Consider the following 22,212-nt stretch of genomic DNA (forward strand, 5'->3'; position numbering starts at 1 on the left):
CAGGCTAAATAAAGATATGCATCGTGTATTCCCTCAGTAAGAATGAGTTCCAGAGGTGAGGGCCAGCCACAGAGAATTCTATGAGCCACTTCCTGTAAGCTTTTCCTTGAGCATGCCTCCCTAACAATGCAAGCATGGATGTCTAGAGGTGATAAATGGTGGGTAAGCATGACTAGGTCAATATCTGAGATAGATTATATGTTACTATCCCTTAGCTAGCTGAAGATCAAGAAGATATGTCAAGCCATCACTAGCAGCTGGATGTCCATAAAACACAAATGAGTTCTGTAAGATCCCAAATTGTAAAAATACCTTGACAATTGGTTGACTGACACCAATCAATGGGCACTGTGGATGTAAAAGTAATGCCAGATCAGAGTGTTAACTGAGTACAGGTATTTCTTTTGTACTCTTCCCTCTAGTAATTAAATATATATATTTATGGCTCTACTTTCTTTCTAAACTTAACCAATTGTTTTTAAATGTACCAGACACTCTTGTCCAAATTCTTCTCTCATCTACACCGGTATATCATTTGACTATTCAATTTCAAAACTATAGTAAGTAAGTCACAGACTGTTTTTGATACGTATTAACATCACCTAACCACAGAATTCCCCATATCAAACTTTCCAACTATTCATCTTATTCCTAAAACTAAAATGGAAATTAAACCTTACACAAGAAATAAAGTTCATCCTGCTATTTGGTGCTCTGAGTGATAAAAATCCTCCTGAATGTCTGTAGGAAAACGTCATTGTTGACACAACAACCATGATAGGGATTAAAATAACTTATTTTTTACATTTTTCTTTCCAAAACACCCGAAGGCACTAATCAACATTATAAATTATTGACCGCTTACTTCTAAACATTGTCAAAACTACTGACTTCAAAACTTCCCTCTTGTGACCACAAAACAGGTTTATTATAAATATTTTTAAAAGGCTTTTGCAGGGCCAAAACCTTATGCAGTCTTTGGTCCGCTAGTCTCGATGCATCCAGTGGTTTCCTAGCCTTCTTCTTGTATCTTTACTGACCACAGCTGGCATCTGCACAGCAGCTCTTGAACGGAGGCAGTCTTTTGCCCATGCCTTGAACTACATGCTCCAGGTACAATATCGTGTAACTTCCTTTTGGGTCTCCTTGGAGGGAGCAGAAGTTCATTTTCCTTGTTTCCTTGGGCAGACCACAGTAAATACTTAAGCCCAAACCCAACAGAATATTACAGTATCAAATCATATCTGATCCAAAACTTTGTACAGGCTTAGCCATATAACACTCAAATCCAGTCTTTCAGGAAAGCCTACAAACACTTATATACATGAGTACCTTTATTCAAGTGCCTAAATACTTGCAAGATTTGGCCCTTAGAGTCTGGAGAATTCAGTCTCTTAGGGCACATCTAAAATGGGAAAAATTTTGTTTCTCTGTACACAGCGCTGCTACAGAGGTGCTACTGATGGTGGGAGAGCTGGTGAAAGCAGCTCAGAGGTATTTTTACCAGTGTGCCTCTGATAACCTATACTGGGGGAGGGATAGCTCAGTGGTTTGAGCATTGGCCTGCTAAACCCAGGGTTGTGAGTTCAATCCTTGAGGGGGCCATTTAGAGATCTGGGGCAAAAATTGGGGATTAGTCCTGCTTTGAGTATGGGGGTTGGACTAGATGACCTCCTGAGGTCCCTTCCGACCCTGATATTCTATGATTATGTTCGCCACTTTTACAAGACTATGATAAATTTTGTACAAAGTATGACTTGTGAGGTATCATTTGAAATGTCATAATCTGCTGAACATTATTGTCCTCGTAAAATGTGTATCACTATTGTATGTGAAGTTACAAAATTCTACTATATACCATTGTTATAACATGCTCAAAGGTTAAGAAAATCAGGCCCAAGCCAGTTTTGGCAAACACCCAGAGCTATCACCAGCTTAAGCAGCCATTTTCCAATAACGAGAAGATGGGAATAAGAAATTTACATTTCATCAAAGACATGGTTTCAAACTCACGTCCACAAGAGACTATCTGTCTCCTGCACCCCAACTGGGGGGTAATCAGCAAAGAGGCGAGAGAATGAGAGACAATGGCCTCCAAATCACCTCTTTCTCTCCTCATCTCTATTCACGACAGCTACAACACTCGAAAGACAAAGGAAGCACCATTGAACTGGGAGAGGAGAGGTCCTAGCTGGGAGGCTTTTCAGCTAGTACTGACTGGTGTAAGCTTATGGTGAGAAAAACCTTTTGCACTTAGTTTGTTAAGTTAGGCATTTAGTTTGCATTTTATCTTTTTATTTCTTTTGTAACCAATCTGGACTTTTATGCCTCAATACTTGTAGTCACTTAAAGTCTCTTTTCTTTCTGTAGTTAATAAACTTGTTTCATTGTTTTATCTAAACAGTGTTTTTGGTTTAAAGTGTGTGGGGAAACTCCATTTGGGATAACAAAGCTGGTGCATATCATTTTCCTTAGATGGAATGTCGGACTTTATATGAGCTTTCATTGTTCAACAAGGTGTTAGGCAATACAAGATGCACATTTGTGGGAGAAGGTTTTGGATTAGAGAATCTGCAGGTATTCCTCTGCAGTGTAATTTATAAGTTGTTAGCTAGTAGCACTAAATACCGTGTAGCTGAGAGCAAGTTGCATGCTGGAGGCTGTGTAATTAACTGACCGGGAGTGGCTGCTCACCAGTAAAACAGTGTAAAAGGCATTCCAGGTTGGAGAACTGAGGAATAACAGCTATGCAACAGTCCAGAATGTATTGTGAGGAATGTCACAATGCCGTCTAACACGTTTCTGATCATAATATGTCTCACAAAGCCTCAGCCTACACCCTAGCCTCAATAGCTAGCACTGGACAAGCTTCACCGGTACAGAAAAATTCTTACAGATTTTCCCAGTATAGACAAGGCCTGACTGACAGGCTGTCCCTTAGCTTCCTGGTCTTAGCACTGAAGTATCTCAGAGATCCACTTTCTTCATGGAAGTAAAAGCACCCCATTCTATTTTTCTCTTTGAAGTTCTCTGTAGTAGAGAGAACTTTAAAAGTTCTTATGTACCTACATAGATGACAGTTAATAATGTAAAAAGCTTGGTCAGACTAAGACACATTTTCAAGCTAATAGCTCTTTTCCCCTAGGAAATCATTGGTGGCCTTTCCCTGAAGTGTCAGACAAAAGATCATTAACATTTCAATCCTGGTCTCAATAGAGGTTATGTTTATACATTAAGTCCACATGTCTCAATAATTCCATTCTGTATCAAATATGAGTTCTAGACAGTGTCCAGTCTGTTCTACCATCTATGCAAAGCTTTAACCTGCCATGAATTTTCATAGTCAAGCTGTTAAATCCTGAACATTTACAATGGCAATGGTGATATCTTCCTAAAGGACACGGAAATGTCATATAAAGGATGCTCACCACATCTAATTACAAAGGATTGTTAGTTGTACGCATGCGTGCACACACACACAAACACAAATACACATTTTCCAAGATGGCGAGGCATGATATTTAGTCACACAACATGCATACAGATTAATGTGAGTTGTGTGGCTAAATCCACTCATCAGCTCTGAAAACCTCAACCATAAGTTATACCGTCTCAGAGACTTTAAATTCCACCAATCCTGTGGCTGATCACCTACTCAGCAAGGTAGTTTTCATCAAGTTACACTGGGTTCCTGTAAAAAAGACAGTATAGAACATCTGGCAGTTTTAAAGCTCCAGGACCATATCTGTCAAGTACCAAAAAGAATAATTGACAATCATATAGGAAGCTGCCACAATGGAGCTCTGATAATAGATAATTAGAGAATATAACCCCCATTTGAATGGATGACAAAATAAAAGATTGTAAATTACTATAAATTAGTTCTATTAATAAGAATGATTAATGTAATTGCTGACCATTTTCAGATGCAATTTAAAAAAAAAACATTACAATGTGATAGAATTGACTTTACAGCAATATTCAAAGTCTCTTGTTTTGTTACATGAGCAACTGGGGGTGTATTCCCTAATTCTTACCCTATTCCATCGGACTGGACCTCTGGTGGATTAGTGCTTGTAAAATGGCAACTTCCCATGAGAGACCAGATGCTAGACTTGGATAATGAAAGCACAACTTCTTTACAGCATATTTAGCATGAGATATGATGACATGGGAGTCTGGTGGTTATTTTTAGAAGGATTGGAAACCATGAGCTGCAAGGACTTCTCCCACACATGTTCTCTGTGCTCATAAACATAGCAAGTACTTTAAATTACACAACCACATTCCTATGTAAAATACAGGACGATAAACATAACAGGTCTGGCAAAACAACATTATCTTTCACCTAGCATTGGATCCCACCCCCTTTTCTAAGCAATAACTGCCAATAATGTATACACAGAAAAAAATAGATATTTTTGCATTGTGATATGATGATGAACTAGCCAGAGTATAGGCTCCAACAGATAATTTTATGTCTCTTTTTGCTGGGGCCAACTAACTCAGTGCAGTTACATTACCTCCAGTGTGGATAGAAATAGCAGATAATGTGGTTCACTTGGGTCAATGTTATCACATTTTCTCTTCCAAGGGAATTTTGCAGACCTACGCATATTTGGGAAGAATGACATTTTTACTTTCATACATTAAAGAATGCTGCTGAGTTATGAAAACTAATGAACAGAGTTTGGACAGCACTATAGCAGAGAACCAAGGAGACATAGTAACTGTTCACTTTGATTGGTTCCTTCATGACTGGGGTATTGATACTGAAAACCTTTACTCACACAAGTAGTCACACTGAAATCAGCAGTGTGAAAATAATAAACAGTGTATATTGCTCTACAGTCCGGAGTTTAACTACTTTTCCATCTTTAGAACCACAGCCAGAAGCCTAACCTGATGTGTCAGTTTGCTGAAAACAGATCCTGATGCCAAAAGATAATGAATCTAACCATTTGGCAGAACTGAGAGTTATTGCTAGGAGTTGGGAGGGGTAAGGACTCCAATGGTAGGTGATAAGACTATACTAATATAACTTCTGTCCTCTTAGAGAGTAGCCCTAAGTTACACTGCTAACCCTGGGGTCACAGTATCTAGTGTAGAACGCAAAGAGATAGAAGAATTATGTTTCCCTTGCTGCTAAAATTGTTAGTATTCTAAAGGTAAAGTTGCAAAATGTGCTCCATCTTTTAGCATTTCCCTGTAATGGTGAAGTCAAAAGTCTACAAAACTCTGATATTCAGCCAGTGAGCTTGACATTCATTGGACTCCCATGACAGATTCCATCAGTGTCTATTTTAATAGATGTTTATGTTTCAAAGCCATAAAGAAAAGAAAAGTAACGGCTCACTTCCTAATCCAGTTCATTAATGATTAGGAAACTGATCCGCCAAACTTTTACTCATACTTGTAACCACATTAAGATGAGTGGGCCGGCTCCATGAGTAAGAGCTAACCTTGTGAGTATGGTTTTGCAGGATTGGGCATTGGCACTTCATTACTTAATAAGAGTGGGATCTGTAACTGGAACAACAGCTAAGTGTGTGAAGTGTATAGAATCTACACATTCTTTCAAGGAGGTCTGATTATGATGCAGTTATCAGTTTTGTTTCAGCAGCAACAGATTAGTAAATCATTTTATACAGACATCCATAGGCTATAGCTACAAAGGACCATTTTAGCAAATCATTCAGAACTCAATAGGGGAACTGGGAATAAAGAAATGAATAACTGTAAAAAAAAGACCAACACTGCTTGAAAAACTAACATACTATGTCATGGACCAAGTTTCTGGTTCTCTGTCAATCACTCCTATAACTGGTGTCAATCATTCTCCAGTTCCCTTGTCTGTGATTTTTGACTGACCACAAAAGAAACTTTTGTTTGTAATTATGGACTTTGCAATTCATCTGAGTCACAGGAAGGATTTTCATAGCTTGCCTGTGGAATAGGCATGGTATGCCCCAAGCTGTGTTCACATATCCTCAAGCAATTCAAGATAAAGTTTCCCACGATGATATGAAAGGAAATAAAAGATGCAGACAAACACAAGTCACTATTCTGAAAATAATGTGTGGGGCAGGGGGAGGGAAAGGACAGCTAATTTTTTTTCAAATGAGAATCTGAAAACTGCCTCTTTGAGAGGGTGTAATTAGACTATATGTGAATCTGAATACTTTGATTCCTCTGAGAGATTCCTTATTTTTTCTATTTAGCCTTGTATTTATCATCTTACATTATCCACAAGCACTTTGGTAAGAATAAGTGTCTAATATTAATGTCCTTGCTGAGGATTTATTTGCAATTTCTTTTTAAACTAAACTAAAATAATCCCCCTATCCCTCCCTCCCCCGCCCCTTTTATTTAATTTATTTATTTATTTTGTATTTCTCATTTTCACCTTCCTTACAGAAATTTATTTCCTTTTGTTTTGTTGTCAGAGCAAGTGTCCCCTGTTGTCTAGGCTGACCATGTGAGAAGGAAGACTAATATATGTTCCTCACGCAAAACCCAGGAGAGGTTTGGAATTAACCCAGAAAAGTGAGAAATCTGATAACATCAATGAAGAACAAACATCTCAAATTTAGCATTTAGGTGAAAGCTTTTCCCCCCAAATTAGCTTTCTATAAATTCAAACATTACTGAAGAGCTGAGTTCCTTTTATATATTTATTTTTACTAGCTTTGCAGAAAGAGAGGCTAAAACAACTTTGATTAAAAAATAGCAAAGATATTCAACGGAAACTGGTCCCTTTACTGTAAACAGTACCTCTTTGCAAACTAAGCAGCTGTACAAAGAAGAGACAATGCAGGGTGTCCCCAGCATCATTAACCAACTTCCCTTCCTCTTGAAACAATCACTTCGATAAAGCAATTACAATAACATCATGGAACAGTAGAACAAGGGGGAAAAAATAACCTTACCAGCTTCTCCTACAGTATATAGCTGAAAAGAAAACAAAACCCCAGCTGCTGTATCACATGCAATTGGTCTCCCAGAATGAATTGACTGAAAGAACTCTGAAAGGCTAAAGTCTTTCGTACCCTCTGTTTAGTTTCTCCTCAGCTCCCTCTCTCCGAATCTCCTCACAAAGCCATTCTCCTATTCCCTAATCCTCACACAGGAAAAAGCACACACAAAATGACTTCAGCAGAAACCATTCTCCTGGGGGGTGGCGAGGAAAGAGATTCTGCTGGCATTCAACCATTGCAGTATGTTAATCCTCAGAGACGGTATCCAAATAAACTCTCCTACACAGTGTGGTCATTTGGACATCAGGCACCAAATACCATACAAAGAGTGCTTCTTGACAAGGCATAAAAAAGTGTGCATCTCCATTCATCAACATCTTAGCTACTAATTTCTGAAATAAATACACCCCTTGATACTTCTAAGGGTTCCCTGTTTACATCTCAGTTAAAGTACATTAAAGAATTAGTCTTTTTTAAAAAAAATATTAGCTACCTGAACTTCCTAAGGCTGCTAATGGGCCTAATTTTTGTTTATTTATTTTTCAAATAAAGACCCTGGAAATAAATCTAAAGGTTTAAAAAAAAAAAGATAACAAAGATGAAGTTAAAAAAATCCTAACAAATAAGATCAAAAATGTATTAGGAATCACTGAAATCAATGGTGAGTTATTAAAACATCTATGGCTCCCTGAAATAAGAGCTAGAAGCAGAAAAAACTATTATGTGAAGTTTACTTTGGACAAAGACTTCTAACTACATGTACAAAGCGCCAATATTTGGTTTTCCCAGATAATGCACCTTGAAGTTATGCCATAAAAATCAAATCTCATCCTCAGCAAATTCTTCATAGTTAACGAAGTCTTTAGAGCTTTGTTCAAAAACATTGCTGTTTTAATTGGAAACATAAGCTTTACCTGTCCATCTCTCTCTGAAGCTCAGAAATAAACAGCTGCCACAAAACAAAACAAAAGATGTGGAAAAGCAGATGGTACAATTCCACTTCTTAAATGTCGGTTGTTAGCCTTCTAGTAATAATTGATAAGGACACTTCCCCCATGCTTGTTCCCTGACTCAGCAGCATGCCATTTGTGCCTTTCAGACAAAATAAATAGACTTCAGACCACCAGCTTCACACACACTAACACTTACCAATGCTATTTCAACCTTACACAGGCGTACTTTGTTCCTCTGTGACCCTGTACAGAAACCTGAGGTGACGGTTTGATGGATGAGGTTCTCTGTTCACAATATAGGTTGTGACTTCATTAGCTATGTTCCCACTCCTCACCCTCCCCGCCCCGCCCCATCCCCCATTATGATTTATCTAGGGCAAAACAAAAACAAAAAGCTACTACACACAAAACAATTTTAACAATGAAAATGAAACAAAACCTGTGTAGCAAAGGCTGAGACTTTCTTTTGCTACCTCACCAAAGTTGCGAGGGTTTGTTTGGTTTTTGTTTTTTCTAAATTTTTCTGGGTTTGTTATGGAAAAGGCTGTGGGAGTAAGTGGTGACTAGGGAAACATTACAAAGGGGAGGGCTAGTGTCAGTAGCACACAGCAAAGCTTATTTTGGCCCACAAAAACAGCATGCTCAGCCAGGAAGGAAGGAATTTTTTTGTTTCCATGTACCATCAAGGGCACTTGAACTACGACCTTTGTCAATTTCTCCTAACTACTAATTTAATGGCTTTACCAGGAACCTTGGACAGTTGTGTACTTCACTAAGGCCCCCATCCTGTAACAGAATTTGTGAGGCAAACTCTTGCGCCATACAAAGTCCCAGTATGGGATTGCTTATTATTATTAAAATGTAACTGTAAAATATCAGAGGAACAATATGTACTAAAATGTAATTTAGTGTCACCCTACTATTTCAAGCACAGATTCCACACTAAAATGAACTTTTAACATTATAGTTAACTAAGTTATTTGATTTACAGCTTTCACAGATTTTTTTACCTCATTGATCACCCATTTCTACATTTCAAGCTCTCATGCAGCATCATTGCCTCGCAGAATCAACTATTGGTAAAATAGATATGGAATTGCAGTTTGGTTTTAGAACCATAAGATACAGGGGTGTTGCATCCGTGCCAAGTCTAAAGTCAGCAGCAAAATGATATGCATTTCTCCACTGGTCTCTGAGCGCTGTCACCTTTCCAGTGAAATAGATGAGACACTTTCATTCCAATAAATTCTCTATAATTTTGGGGTCAATCATGCAAATACTTAACCTTTTAATGTTACTCAAGTGAAGGAGAAACCCAATTAATTTTAGTGGGACTGCTCATTTCTATCTACGTGTCTGTCTAACTGTGGTACTCATATATGGCCATTCTGATCGGACTGTAGCACACTAGTCTGTAATGTTGTTGTTACAATATTCCTGTGAGGTAGGGAAGTGCTATTAGCTCCCATTTTACAGATGGGGGACCTGAGGCACAGTGAGTGTATTTGACTTCCCCAAGGCCACACAGAAAATCTGTGTCAGGGCAGGGAATTAAACCCAGGTCTCCAGAGACCTGAGCTCGCGTCCTAAATAAGAGGTCATCCATCCCAATATAGCTCACGTTTGGTTATATTATTTCAAGAATTATTTACAAAAACAAATATTAGCAAAACTGGTTGAGCATTCACTGTCCATTACCCAGACCATATTGTTGACCACCTAAGTCATATGGTATTATTTCTGTTCCCTGATGGCATGACCTAAACTTTGTAAAAATGAGTCTTTTCGAGTCACAAGTTAGGCACAAACTTTTGTAACATTTAGATTATTCTATTGGTATGAAGACAAAACAAGCTTTTCAAAGTCACTCTGATAACATTTCTAGTGAAAACATTTATTCAGGTGAGTATTCCTGATTTTGCTTTCTCAAGTTCTAACAAACAGAAACTTGTTCACCCAAATGTTCAAAGACAATCAAATATAAGGAGTGATTAATACCAGCAAAGCAAAATTGGTGGGTTTTATATAATATATCTTATATTTATATGTTTTGTTTCATTCAGATAGCTCTATGTGAGTGAAACTCATCCCTGTGTGGAGGATCAGCACAAGAGCTATGCACTACATACAGTTAAGTCCCACTCATTTTGAGAGCTTAAAGGGGACTTAAGCAGTACAGGGCCTTTGCACTGACTCTTAAGGGGTGAATTTCACCACTTATGTAGATGGCTTTCAGAAGTTGCACTTGTGAACCATTTCTCTCTCTATGACAGCTTTTGAACTGCTCTCATTGGTTTCAGGATCTCTGACATCAGGATCTGGGAACCTGCTGTCTCTAAAGAAGGAAATGTCCCAAATGTTTTTAAAACTATAGGTACAGCAACTTAAGAACCCAGTTTTGCCAACTTCAAGAGATCAAAAATGAGCCAGACCCCTCCCAAAAAATCATGAAACTGGCCCCCAAATGAAATTTTTAAAAAAAGTTATATTGTGTTTTTAGCTCAAGTCTCTGGATTTTTTAACTCCCCCTGCTCATCCCCAGGGTGTGTGCATGAATCATAGAATCACAGAATATCAGGGTTGGAAGGGACCTCAGGAGGTCATCTAGTCCAACCGCTTGCTCAAAGCAGGACCAATCCCCAACTAAATCATCCAGCTAGGGCTTTGTCAAGCCTGCCCTTAAAAACCTCAAAGGAAGGCGATTCCACCACCTACCTAGATAAAGCATTCCAGTGCTTCACCACCCTCCTAGTGAAAAAGTTTTTCCTAATATCCAAACTAAACCTCCCCCACTGCAACTTGAGACGATTACTCCTTGTTCTGTCATCTGCTACCACTGAAAACAGGCTAGATCCATCCTCTTTGGAACGCCCTTTCAGGTAGTTGAAAGCAGCTATCAAATCCCCCCTCATTCTTCTCTTCCGCAGACTAAACAATCCCAGTTCCCTCAGCCTCTCCTCATAAGTCATGTGTTCCAGTCCCCTAATCATTTTTGTTGCCCTCCGCTGGACGCTTTCCAATTTTTCCACATCCTTCTTGAAGTGGGGGGCCCAAAACTGTACACAGTACTCCAGATGAGGCCTCACCAATGTCGAATAGAGGGGAACGATCACATCCCTCAATCTGCTGGCAATGCCCCTACGTATACAGCCCAAAATGCCATTAGCCTTCTTGGCAACAAGGGCACACTGTTGACTCATAGCCAGCTTCTCGTCCACTGTAACCCCTAGGTCCTTTTCTACAGAACTGCTGCCTAACCATTTGGTCCCTAGTCTATAGCGGTGCATGGGATTCTTCCGTCCTACATGCAAGACTCTGCACTTGTCCTTGTTGAATCTCATCAGGTTTCTTTTGGCCCAATCCTCTAATGTGTCTAGGTCCCTCTGTATCCTATCCCTATCCTCCAGCGTATCTACCACTCCTCCCAGTTTAGCGTCATCTGCAAACTTGCTGAAGGTGCAGTCCACGCCATCCTCCAGATCATTAATGAAGATATTGAACAAAATCAGCCCCAGGACCGACCCTTGGGGCACTCTGCTTGATACTGGCTGCCAACTAGATATGGAGCCATTGATCATTACCCATTGAGCCTGATGCTCTGGCCAGCTTTCTATCCACTTTATAGTCCATTCATCCAGCCCATACTTCTTCAACTTGCTGGCAAGAATACTGTGGGAGACCGGATCAAAAGCTTTGCTAAAGTCAAGGAATAACATGTCCACTGGTTCCCCCTCATCCACAGAGCCAGTTATCGCATCATAGAAGGCAATTAGATTAGTCAGGCATCAGCCCCCACCTTCCTCACTTCAGCCCCCCTGCAGCTCCCAGGCCATAGTTCAGCCCTCCCAGCCTCACCCCTGATCCTCTTAGGGTTCTTCACCCTCCCCAGCCATGGCGGGCATTGGGGGGACTACGGGGTGGGTCCTCTCTCCTACTTCCCAGGCTGGCAGGGGAACACTGGCTTCCCAGGGCTGACAGCGTAGCCACGGCTGAAAAAAAATAATCCTGACAATTGAGAATTCTATCAAGATCATGAGTAAGGATTAATGATACTTAGAAATCGTGTTTCTCGTGATTAATTCACAAGAGTTGGCATGTGTAGAACCATTTTTATTGCCTATAACTAACAGTTTTCCTACTATCCAGGATGTAATCAGGAATTACAGTATAGCTGGGATTACAGTGAAAAGAGCTGTAGGCATCACATAGAAAGTACCTTTCAAGTGTGAAAATGAACAGGCTCTAGCTCATCTCAAAATGTCAGCCACTCTTGGAACCAGAAGCAGGTTATAAAATTGTTCCCACAACAAAAATAAAACACACCAATCAAAAGTAACACACAAGAACTGGAGAGTCTCTGTTTGGAGCAGAATATAAACTTTCAAACTGATTCACACGAAGAGGCCTGGCCAGAAACAAGGTTGGAATTTTGGGAAATGTTGACAAAGTGGACATTCTGCTGATATAATTTCTCTTTTACTTACTCAAAATTAAATCCTTGTTTATCCTTATCCTATCTAAAACACCTGATTGGCATAGTACTGACTTCCTTCTGTGTTTCTTGGATTAATAAGAAAAAACAAAGCAAGGTCATTTTGGACATAATTCTGCATTTTTAATAGTAATCCTAAATGTATTTCAAATCCCTAAGCAGAACAGAGTATGTAATTGCACTGGAAATGATTCTAGCAAAACTAAACATGAAAGGACACTAAGCTCTTTGAGGATCTGTGATGTGACTGATTAGATTAGCCTAGCACAGCGACACTTCTGTTGCCGATCTACTCTTGGGAAAAAAATTCCAATTCTAGAACACAATGTGGAGACAGAGGCAAAAGAGGCAGTTAACATTAGAAACAATAAAAACAAAGAAAAACGTACACTAAACCTCTAATATTTACATTCAGCATTATTATTTATGAGCTAGTGAGTGAATGAACAAAGACAATGCTTTGTCCTCACGACCATTAATAATATCTCTCCAAGATGAGTAGTTGATAGAGTTAGTCACAACTAAGCCTTTGTTGCTTGAAAAATCCCATATACTAATGAATAGCTTCCTACATTTGTCAAAATTGTTCTTCAGGGCTATTATATAAAAGCAGTTAATGATGGCATAGGCTCTGATCCTGCAAGGAGCTGTATGGGGTGGATGCCTGCATCCATGTGGAGGCCTGCTGAAGTCATTGGAGCTCTGCACGAAGCCAGTTGCAAGATCAGAGCCCTATGCAAATAAGGAAAGAAGCAAATTGTAACAAATCCATACACACCAAGGATTTAATCGATCTTACTACACTGCACAATAAAAGGGACTCAAAACTTCTCAGCAATAAAGAGGATAGCACAGGACTCTACTACATGAGAGAGATTATCCTTTCTGTTAACTATTAGCAGTGTAGCATCCATGACCAACATGTGGAGCAGTTCTGATTCCATCCAATAAAGGGCAGTGGTAAACACACTCCCTAGCCTGTTCATTACAGAACTGTGGTAACTTTGGATTTTCTCAGAATGGTTTCAGTCTGGGGGACAGCCCTACGCCAAGCTATGATGCTTTCTTTATTTGCCAGTGCCTAAATGCCACTTCATCATCCCCTTTTTAAAAAATCCTCAATAAATTTTACAATTAGGTTTCCCCCTGAAACAATCACTAACGTAACTCAGACAGTCTGAAAGTATGAAGCCCAAAAAAATCAGGGAATTGTAACTGGCTCCCTGAAAGTATTACACAAGCTCCTCAAACTGTGCAGATCTTGGGGCAGAAGACAGCTGCCCATGGATTCAAGCAAAATTGGCCTTTTGTACTCTAATCTCCCGTTGATTTTTTTCTTGACAGTTTTAGAATCATTTTATCTACTGATACAGTGTCATTTTTTGTATTTTTCCATAGCCAGTTCATTTTGGCACATTAAAAACACGCAGAAGCCACATGGAACAGCCAAATTTCAGATCTAAAGATAAGAGGTCAAAGAGATTATAATTTGATTTCGATTCAATACTGTCAAAAAAGCAATGATTTACAAACTAAGTTTTTGCTTTAGGTAAAGTACAGATGGAGTACAAATCCATGGAAGATCCATATTTTGGAAATGTTAGAGATTTTCAAACAACTTTTCATTCAGGCCAGCTCCTTATTTTTCTCAATAAGCACTGAAAATGTACCATTTGCAAATAAAGTTGTGGATGACGCAGACCCAATCAGTGCTTAATATGCATAAATGTTCTGGTGATGTATTCAGTTACATATCATGGGTAATGCCCTCTGAGAAAGAAGCGAGAAGGGAGAGTAGAGGAGTAGAATTAGAGAGAAGAGAGAGCTGGTGAGAATCAGACAGAAATAGGGAAATAGGAAGAGTAAAAGGAGAGGGAGAGATGGTATAGAGCAAAAAAAGAAAGAACTGAGATGAAGAGAAAATGAGAGTTAGTAAGAGAAAAAAAGACTCACTCCAGCAAGAACTCTGTGATAGTCAATGATTTCAACTTTGCAACCATCCGTCCAATTATTTTCTTTGGTTTTGGTCCATATAGGTTCAACCAGTCCCCACTCCCAAATTTTGCTTTTAGTTTTTGACTTGGATGAACTCATGTTTTCAAAGTAAAAGTCAACCAAAATGACTGAAGTTCAGCCAGTTTTGCATCAGGAGTTTGAGAGACTAAGAATATCTGTAGAATCTAATATCAAAGCATAACTCAGCCCAGGTTTGCGTGAATGGTTCTTGAATGTTAGTGAATGCAGCCTCAGTTTAAAGCTTATTAAAAAAAGAAAACAGAATAGAAACTAGTCAACTTTCCTGCCATTGGTTACCATAGTGCTAGCTGGAGAAAGTGCTAGTTGCAATGGCAAGATCCCTAGCCCTGCTCCAGCCTCTTTAGACGTGACATGAAGTAGCTCTAAAAGCCCCACATTTAGCTGGGAGAAGATTCCTCCAGCACTGGCCATAAGAATGTCTTCCAAGGACCGCCTCACAAATATAGCATAGAGTATGTGCTGGGGTGAGGTTGCAGGTGGAAGAGGCACATCAGGGATAGATTCTGGTCAGAGCTGCTGCCCATAGGCAGCCAGGGACAGGCTGCTGTAACCTAGACAGGCTCCCAGGACTGACTCAATTATTCTGATGATCGCAGACCAGGCCAGGATTAGGAGGGTGTAAAAGTGGCTTTAAACCACTTTAGTCCCTCCCACCCTCACCTTAGACTATGGTTTCTGTACTATGCTTAGGCTACATCCATGCTTGTGCACTTCCCTGGGTACTTATCCATGTATTGCTAGCAGGTGTTTCCCATATCCACACCAAGTGTCCACATATGCCAAGCTGGGCACGGGTACATGCTGTGCACAGGAATATACCTGGGTGCTGCACACACACTAATCCTTTTCAGTATGGCACAGTAGCACCACCCCTGAAATGGGAGTTTCCAAGAGACTCTGGGAACTGCTGGCATTGTGTGCGGCCTTCACACATTTGGCATCAGCAGCTCCTGGCCATCTCTCTGAACTATGTTGGAGATATGAAGCAAGTGTATGATGATGTGGTTCTGCTCCTGTCCAAAGCACAAATGCTCGTGTGGTTCAGCATCGGATACTGGGCAGAATCGGTCCATAAAAATTTGAGATGGTGAAGATGACTGACTCAGAAGGGGAATTAAAATCTGCAGTAGTCCCAAGGAAAGTGCTAAGTGCCAGGATTGCAATGGAATGCCCATGGGTGGACCACCTTTTCTGATCCAGGAGAACCGGCATGGCGTGATGGGACCACATAGTTTTGGAAACTTGGGGTGATGACCAGTGGCTCCAGAACTTCTGAATGGGGAAGCAGACCTTCACAGAGTTGTCTGAGCAGCTTGCAACAACCCTTCAGTGCCAGACCACTTGATTTCAGAAATCCATACCAGTACATAAGTGGGTGGCTATCACGCTTTGGAGCTGTTAAGCCTTGGCATCTACTGATCAGTTGCAAACCAGTTCAGGGTTGGGAAGCCAACTCACAAGGAACAGGCATACATTGAACAAAGAGCTAAAGGGGTTTATAACAAGAAAAAATGAGCCAAAAAAGGTTAAATTCACTGAGAAAAGTGGGCAAACCATGTCTATGGACATGTCGGGAGAGGGGAAGGGCCAGGAGAGAGAGGAGCAGGGGAATGGTTGCAGAATATTGTGCAGAGGTACAAACAGGAACATCTTCTGCATGGGTCTGGGAACAAACACAGGTTGGACAACAGGGAGGGGATCAGGCTCACTGTTCCCTCACTGAATCCTGGGGGGGGCGGGGTGGGTTCTCTGTGAGGGGTTTCAGTGGATGAGGATGTGTTGGGCATCCAGCATGCTCCTTCCCATTGGGGAGCAGTGGGGTTCACCACCTCAGCAGTAGGCTGTGTGAAGGAGAAGGAGTAGGTGAAGCCCATTCCCATACAGGAGCGGCAGGCCCCAAAAGTGTTCTACCAGTTGAATGAGGAACCGCATGATCCCCTTCTCTCTCTGCACGGACCCATTGCCTGCGCTGCCTCTCCACTGCAGGAATGCCTCATCCTACCTAGGAGCCCATTCCTCCCTTTCCCAGAGAAAGTCCAAGTGCTCTTGATGGCTATCTATGCCAAGCAGCAGGTCTTCCTCTGCTACCTCTGTGGTGCTGCTACTGCCCAAGCACTGGAATGGTTTCCCTGTTGGCATTGGAATAGCCTACCAAGTCAAAGGCAAGGGTAGCATTCTATTTCACTTTTCCTTGGCAGGTACCTAAATCCCCCCACACATAACATAACTGTGCTGCCGAAGGCCACAATATTGGTAGTCTTTAGAATCCCGGGAATGCAAGTGTTGCAGCCTCTTTTCTTCAGACTACTTATGCAGCCCACAAGGAAGGAGCAGAGGATAAATATGGTAAGATACCTGCGTTACTTTTATTTAAATGTTGTAATGTTTGCAGTCCATCAAGGGACTGGTTGGGGTGTGGTTTGGTTCCTTCAGGGATAATATTACCAGTCACCTTTCTTTTCTTTAAAGGCTGGCCACCACTTGGAGAACATAGCAGTTTTGAAGGTATTGGAATGGAAAAAAGAAATGTTTCCTAGTACCTTGGCGGACACCTATGCCAAAGAGAAGTCTCTGCTAATGGTGACCCCTCTACCTATTGCTGAGTGGAAGGGTTTGGTGAGCTACAAAGGTGAACCAAGCACATTTGCCCTGCCATTAAACCTGAAGAACCATCTTGAATTTCTGCTGCACCAGAAATGTACTGAATTATATGTACAGGCCTGAGTGGCAATTGAAGAGGAAATTGACTATTCTAAGCTAGCAGATGGAGTTCCTCTGGAAGAGGACAGAAAACATCCACTCACCCCTAGGCCCTCCACATCACCAGATGATCCAGCCCGTGTCCAGCAAGCAGCATTGAAAGGGACATGGAACACAGAGAGTGACTCCAGAAGTGTATTTTCTTCCCTGAAGTTTTGGATTGCGCATGGCAATCGCCTCTCCCCGATAAGGGAAACAGCATTGTGTTTATGCAATTGCCTAAGCAGATGCTTCACCCACCCCCCTGCTTCTCCCAGCTTTCATGACAGATGCCAGAGACTGGGAATGGTTCAAAATACTTGAAATAGTCACAGAGAGAATGGATTGCTTTGATTTTCCTCAGCAAACAAACTGTTCCCTTTCCCTTCCCTGACCTAGGTGAGCCTGCACTTAAGCCACCAACCACCCCCATTCCCATTCCACATGGCTCCCACTCATAAGATGAAGGAAAGACTAAGGGGACGGGTGTGGAGAGAGATGGTGTTGGGTATTTGCACAACCATAACTGTCATGACAAACTGTTCTTTCCCCCTGGGGGCCTTTCAAAATCCACCCGCGCCCTCCCTTCTCCAGGCCCCTTTTCACACAGCCCAGGGACTATCATTATCAGTGATGGTCAAGAAATGCATAGAGACAGTGACTGCTCATTAATAAATGTGTTATAGCTTCCACTATATACTTTACAGCGGTTCATGGGATTTCAATAAAATTACTGATTTACAGCCATGTGTTGCTTCAGGACCATGTCAGGGTGGACCAGGGCTGGGATCTTGTGGCGGGGGGGGGGGGGGGGGGGGGGGGGGGGGGGAGGGGGGGGTGGCAGGCTGAGGCTTGTAGCACCAGAGCAAGAGGGAATATTGTCGGGGAGGGTGGGGCACCACTGTAAAAACTTACCAGCATCAGACGTTGTTCCTACAGTGGTTCTGTGTTGTCAGTGCAGATGGGGGATGGGCTTCCTGAACAGGTCTGCCAGATAGAGGTGCAGATTTACAAGCTCTTCTTCCTCTGTCTCCCTCAGGACTCCTTCTGGAACTTCCTCTGAGATCCCCGCTGCCTCCTTGGCTGCACCCTTCATTGGTATCCAGGCATACAATTAAAAGGGATGCCAATGAAGGGCACGGGCAAGGAGAGGGTAGAGAGTCACTTCAGGCGCCGTACCCACAGCCTTGGAAAGGAGCCAGTCCAGCTCATTGTAGCAAGGGCATGCGCTAAGGTCCCCTCCCAGAGGGGCCGCTGGAGTCCTTCACCCTCCACTCCAGGTGCCTTAGGTGCTTCATGCGCCTCACGTACATGGGGAGGAGGCAGAACACCATGGTGAAAGAGGCTTCTGTTAAAACATGCATATTGTCTTCGTTAAGCGCTGTGGGAAAATGTGGTCTTTAGCTTTTGTTCAAAATAATGAAGCCCAAATATTTTGTTGACAGGGGCAGATTTCAGAACAAGCCAGGGGACAGATTAATTTGGAAGGAAGGGGCTGGTAAGGCAGGGGCTCATGTGAGGTATGGGGGAAGAGCTGGAGAGACGGGTAAAAGCTAAGTCTGGAGAAGCAGCTCCATGAGAGCTGGAAAGGCAGGCCAGCACAGGTGAGAATCTGCAGCCCACTCCTGCTCCAGTCTAGACCAAGAATGGCTTCTCAACTTGGGATCTGCAATCACATCAAATATAGGGGCATCGTGACTAACTGTTCTAGGTCTTATCCAACTCCCATTCAACTTAGTGGCAGTCTTTCCTTTAACTTGAATAGGAGTTGGTTGGTTTAAGGAGTAGATGGGAGCAGGGTGCTGAAACCTTTTGCTGTTGTAACATGGGGTCATGGTGCGGAAAAGGTTGAGAACAACTGAGCCAGAGGAACTCCCTCCTTGGCCACTTAAAGAAGGAAAATAGCAGCGTCCCTCCGCAGGCCTAGAGATGAACCAACAGGCACAGGCAACCCATGAAATATCTTCTGAGAGCTTACAAAAATTCAGCCATAAATCCCTTTAGAAAATTAAATGTGTTTTCAGTGACCACAGTTTAATGTCAAAATAAAATGGGAGAGAGAAATTGGGTGAGGTAATATCTTTTATTAGTGAGAGAGACAGGCTTTGAAGCTCCACAGAACCTGTGAAGAAGTTGGCTCAATGAAATGTATTATTTCACCCACCTTCTCTCATATTCTGGGACCCACACAGCTACAAACACTGCAAAAAATAATCTTTTTAATTTAATCCTTTGCTTTTGCTCATCCTTCTCTCTCACTCTTCATTTTTCTTCCAAAAATCATATTCTTCTCCCCTCTGTTATTTTTCCCCCCAGTACTTACCCATCAACTAATTTCTACCTCTCGCCTCGGTAGGGTGCCTAACCAAATTAAGTGAAAGCAATACAAGTCAGTTGTTCACATGGGGGTTTCCAGCAGGTTAGCCAAATTGATTTTAAACCTGATTTTACTTTAAAAAGTGAAACTTTTCTGTGTATACCACCCCTAATTTTATTCGAAGACGTAAGGGAGTCATTGAGACTTTATTCTCTGATATGTTCTGAGGATACAGCAGTCAGTGACTACAAAGGTAGGCCGCAACCCAAACAGGCATTAAAACAGCAAACAAACATTCTTTCCCACAGCAGCCTCTATTGATGTTGGCAAAGATTTAAACAAGCAGCTTTCTTCTAACAATGAGTGAATCCCAGTCATGTTAAAAGTGTTATCACACCTTATGTGCTCTTCAGAGTAGGTTTTGGAAATTGCTCTATATGTGCCTATAGAAACTGAAGTCTATGGTATGGTGTAATTGTTACCTTTTGTGAAGTTGCCATAGAGCATCTTAACAGAATAGGAGTATTGTTTTTTTTACCAGAATAAAAACTGGTTGGTAGACACCATAGTCTGTTACTAAAGACATCTTTAATTTGTAAAGGCCTTGATTCCTTATATCCTTAAAGAGGAAAGGCTCCCTCCTATGGTTAATTTGCATAAAGCTGCCAGCACTTCTGTTGCAATTCTGCAGTCAACTCTGTGTAGAGAAGCTCCATTTCAAACATGATACCATGTATTGTATGTCTATCAAACGTATCACTGTTTTTTTTAAAAAAATAACTGCAAATGCAAGCCATCCAGAAGCTGTAGTTGAGATTTTGATTTTACTGAGATCAAAGGTGAGATTAAGCTTTCATTTGACTACAAAATAAAATTGTCAGCCATAAATGTTCACCTTCCAGGATCATTTATAAACATATTTGAGTTACATTTTCTAATATTTTATAGCTACAAATGGTTCCTTCCAGGGTTAATATTTTGCCACTGAATCAGGCTATAGAAATTGCAAAACAGAATTAGAGTTCTATTGGCAGAAACAATGAATTTAGTAAGTGTAGTAGGCAAATAGTACATTGTTAGTATTTGTTCACACATGTGAAGTTGACCAAATGAATTTCAGTGCCAGAAACAAATGGATGCTATGATTTGATCTTTACTTATGGTGTGTTTTATTAAGGCTGTAAAACAAAGTCCTAGGATTTAAAACTACAAAACTTGAATTTATACAGTGAAAGTGTGCAGTGATTATACTTTCATTTATCTAAAATAAATAACAGTGCCCTAACCTCAAAACAATCCTATTCCCACTAGCCCAAAGTAGCAACAGCTTGCCAAGAAGATGGCAATAAAAAATGGAAATAAAAAATCTGTTAGAAATAATATTCAGTTGTTCACTTTTGAATTGTAACAGCTTGTGGTTCATAAACTTCCTTTATTACAATTACCGCAAGTAAACTCTTTCCCCAACTCTCCTTGGGCATCTCAGTTTACCTTAGCTGACCAGACTAAAAATGAAGTTGTCAGAAGTCCTTGGCTGAAGTTGTTTTTATGGCAATGATATTTATTACAATCATGGGCAGTCTGCTTGGAAAAAATATTTCCTCTAAATTCATTATGGACTCGTTTCTTCACTTAGAAGATTCAGTTGCTATAAACATTGTCATTAACAGGTTTCAGAGTAGCAGCCGTGTTAGTCTGTATCCCGCAAAAAGAAAAGGAAGACTTGTGGCACCTTAGAGACTAACCAATTTATTTGAGCATAAGCTTTCATGAGCTACAGCTCACTTCATCGGATGCATTCAGTGGAAAATACAGTGTGGAGATTTATATACACAGAGAACATGAAACAGTGGGTGTTACCATACACACTGTAACGAGAGTGATCAGGTAAGGTGAGCTATTACCAGCAGGAGAGCGGGGGCGGGGGGGAACCCTTTTGTAGTGATAATCAAGGTGGGCCATTTCCAGCAGTTGACAAGAACGTCTGAGGAACAGCGGGGTGGAGGGAGGCCCCTCTGCCATGTACATTGGCCAAACTGGACAGTCTCTACATAAAAGAATAAATGGACACAAATCAGACGTCAAGAATTATAACATTCAAAAACCAGTCGGAGAACACTTCAGTCTCTTTGGTCACTTGATTACAGACCTAAAAGTGGCAATTCTTCAACAAAAAAACTTCAAAAACAGACTCCAATGAGAGACTGGTGAATTGGAATTAATTTGCAAACTGGATACAATTAACTTAGACTTGAATAAAGACTGGGAGTGGATGTGTCATTACACAAAGTAAAACTATTTCCCCATGTTTATTCCCCCCTCCCCCCCCCGCTGTTCCTCAGACGTTCTTGTCAACTGCTGGAAATGGCCCACCTTGATTATCACTACAAAAGGTTTCCCCTTCCCACCCACCCCCACCCACGCTCTCCTGCTGGTAATAGCTCACCTTACCTGATCACTCTCGTTATAGTGTGTATGGTAACACCCATTGTTTCATGTTCTCTGTGTATATAAATCTCCACACTGTATTTTCCACTGAATGCATCCGATGAAGTGAGCTGTAGCTCACAAAAGCTTATGCTCAAATAAATTGGTTAGTCTCTAAGGTGCCACAAGTCCTCCTTTTCTTTATTGTCATTAACTTTATTTTCAATTTTAACAGGATTTAATCTATGTTTTCATTTGTTTGAGTTCAGT

General features: G+C 41.0%; 1 protein-coding gene across 3 annotated transcripts in view; it reads right to left on the bottom strand.

The window, feature by feature from the left end:
* The window catches only part of MID1 (midline 1), a 317,531-nt gene that overhangs the window by 206,807 nt on the left and 88,512 nt on the right, over positions 1 to 22,212 (bottom strand). Inside the window, exon 1 of one of the 3 annotated variants that reach the window (XM_037900037.2) lies at positions 6,930 to 7,058. The exons of 1 other annotated variant lie outside the window; for it this stretch is intronic. The gene's annotated coding sequence lies outside the window, so the exon portion shown is untranslated. Of the gene's footprint in view, positions 1 to 6,929; positions 7,059 to 22,212 lie in introns of those variants that run through there. One more of the 3 variants, XM_043537805.1, reaches the window with a different exon arrangement.

Source organism: Chelonia mydas, chromosome 1, assembly GCF_015237465.2.
Source record: "Chelonia mydas isolate rCheMyd1 chromosome 1, rCheMyd1.pri.v2, whole genome shotgun sequence".
Classification (NCBI taxonomy): domain Eukaryota; kingdom Metazoa; phylum Chordata; order Testudines; family Cheloniidae; genus Chelonia; species Chelonia mydas.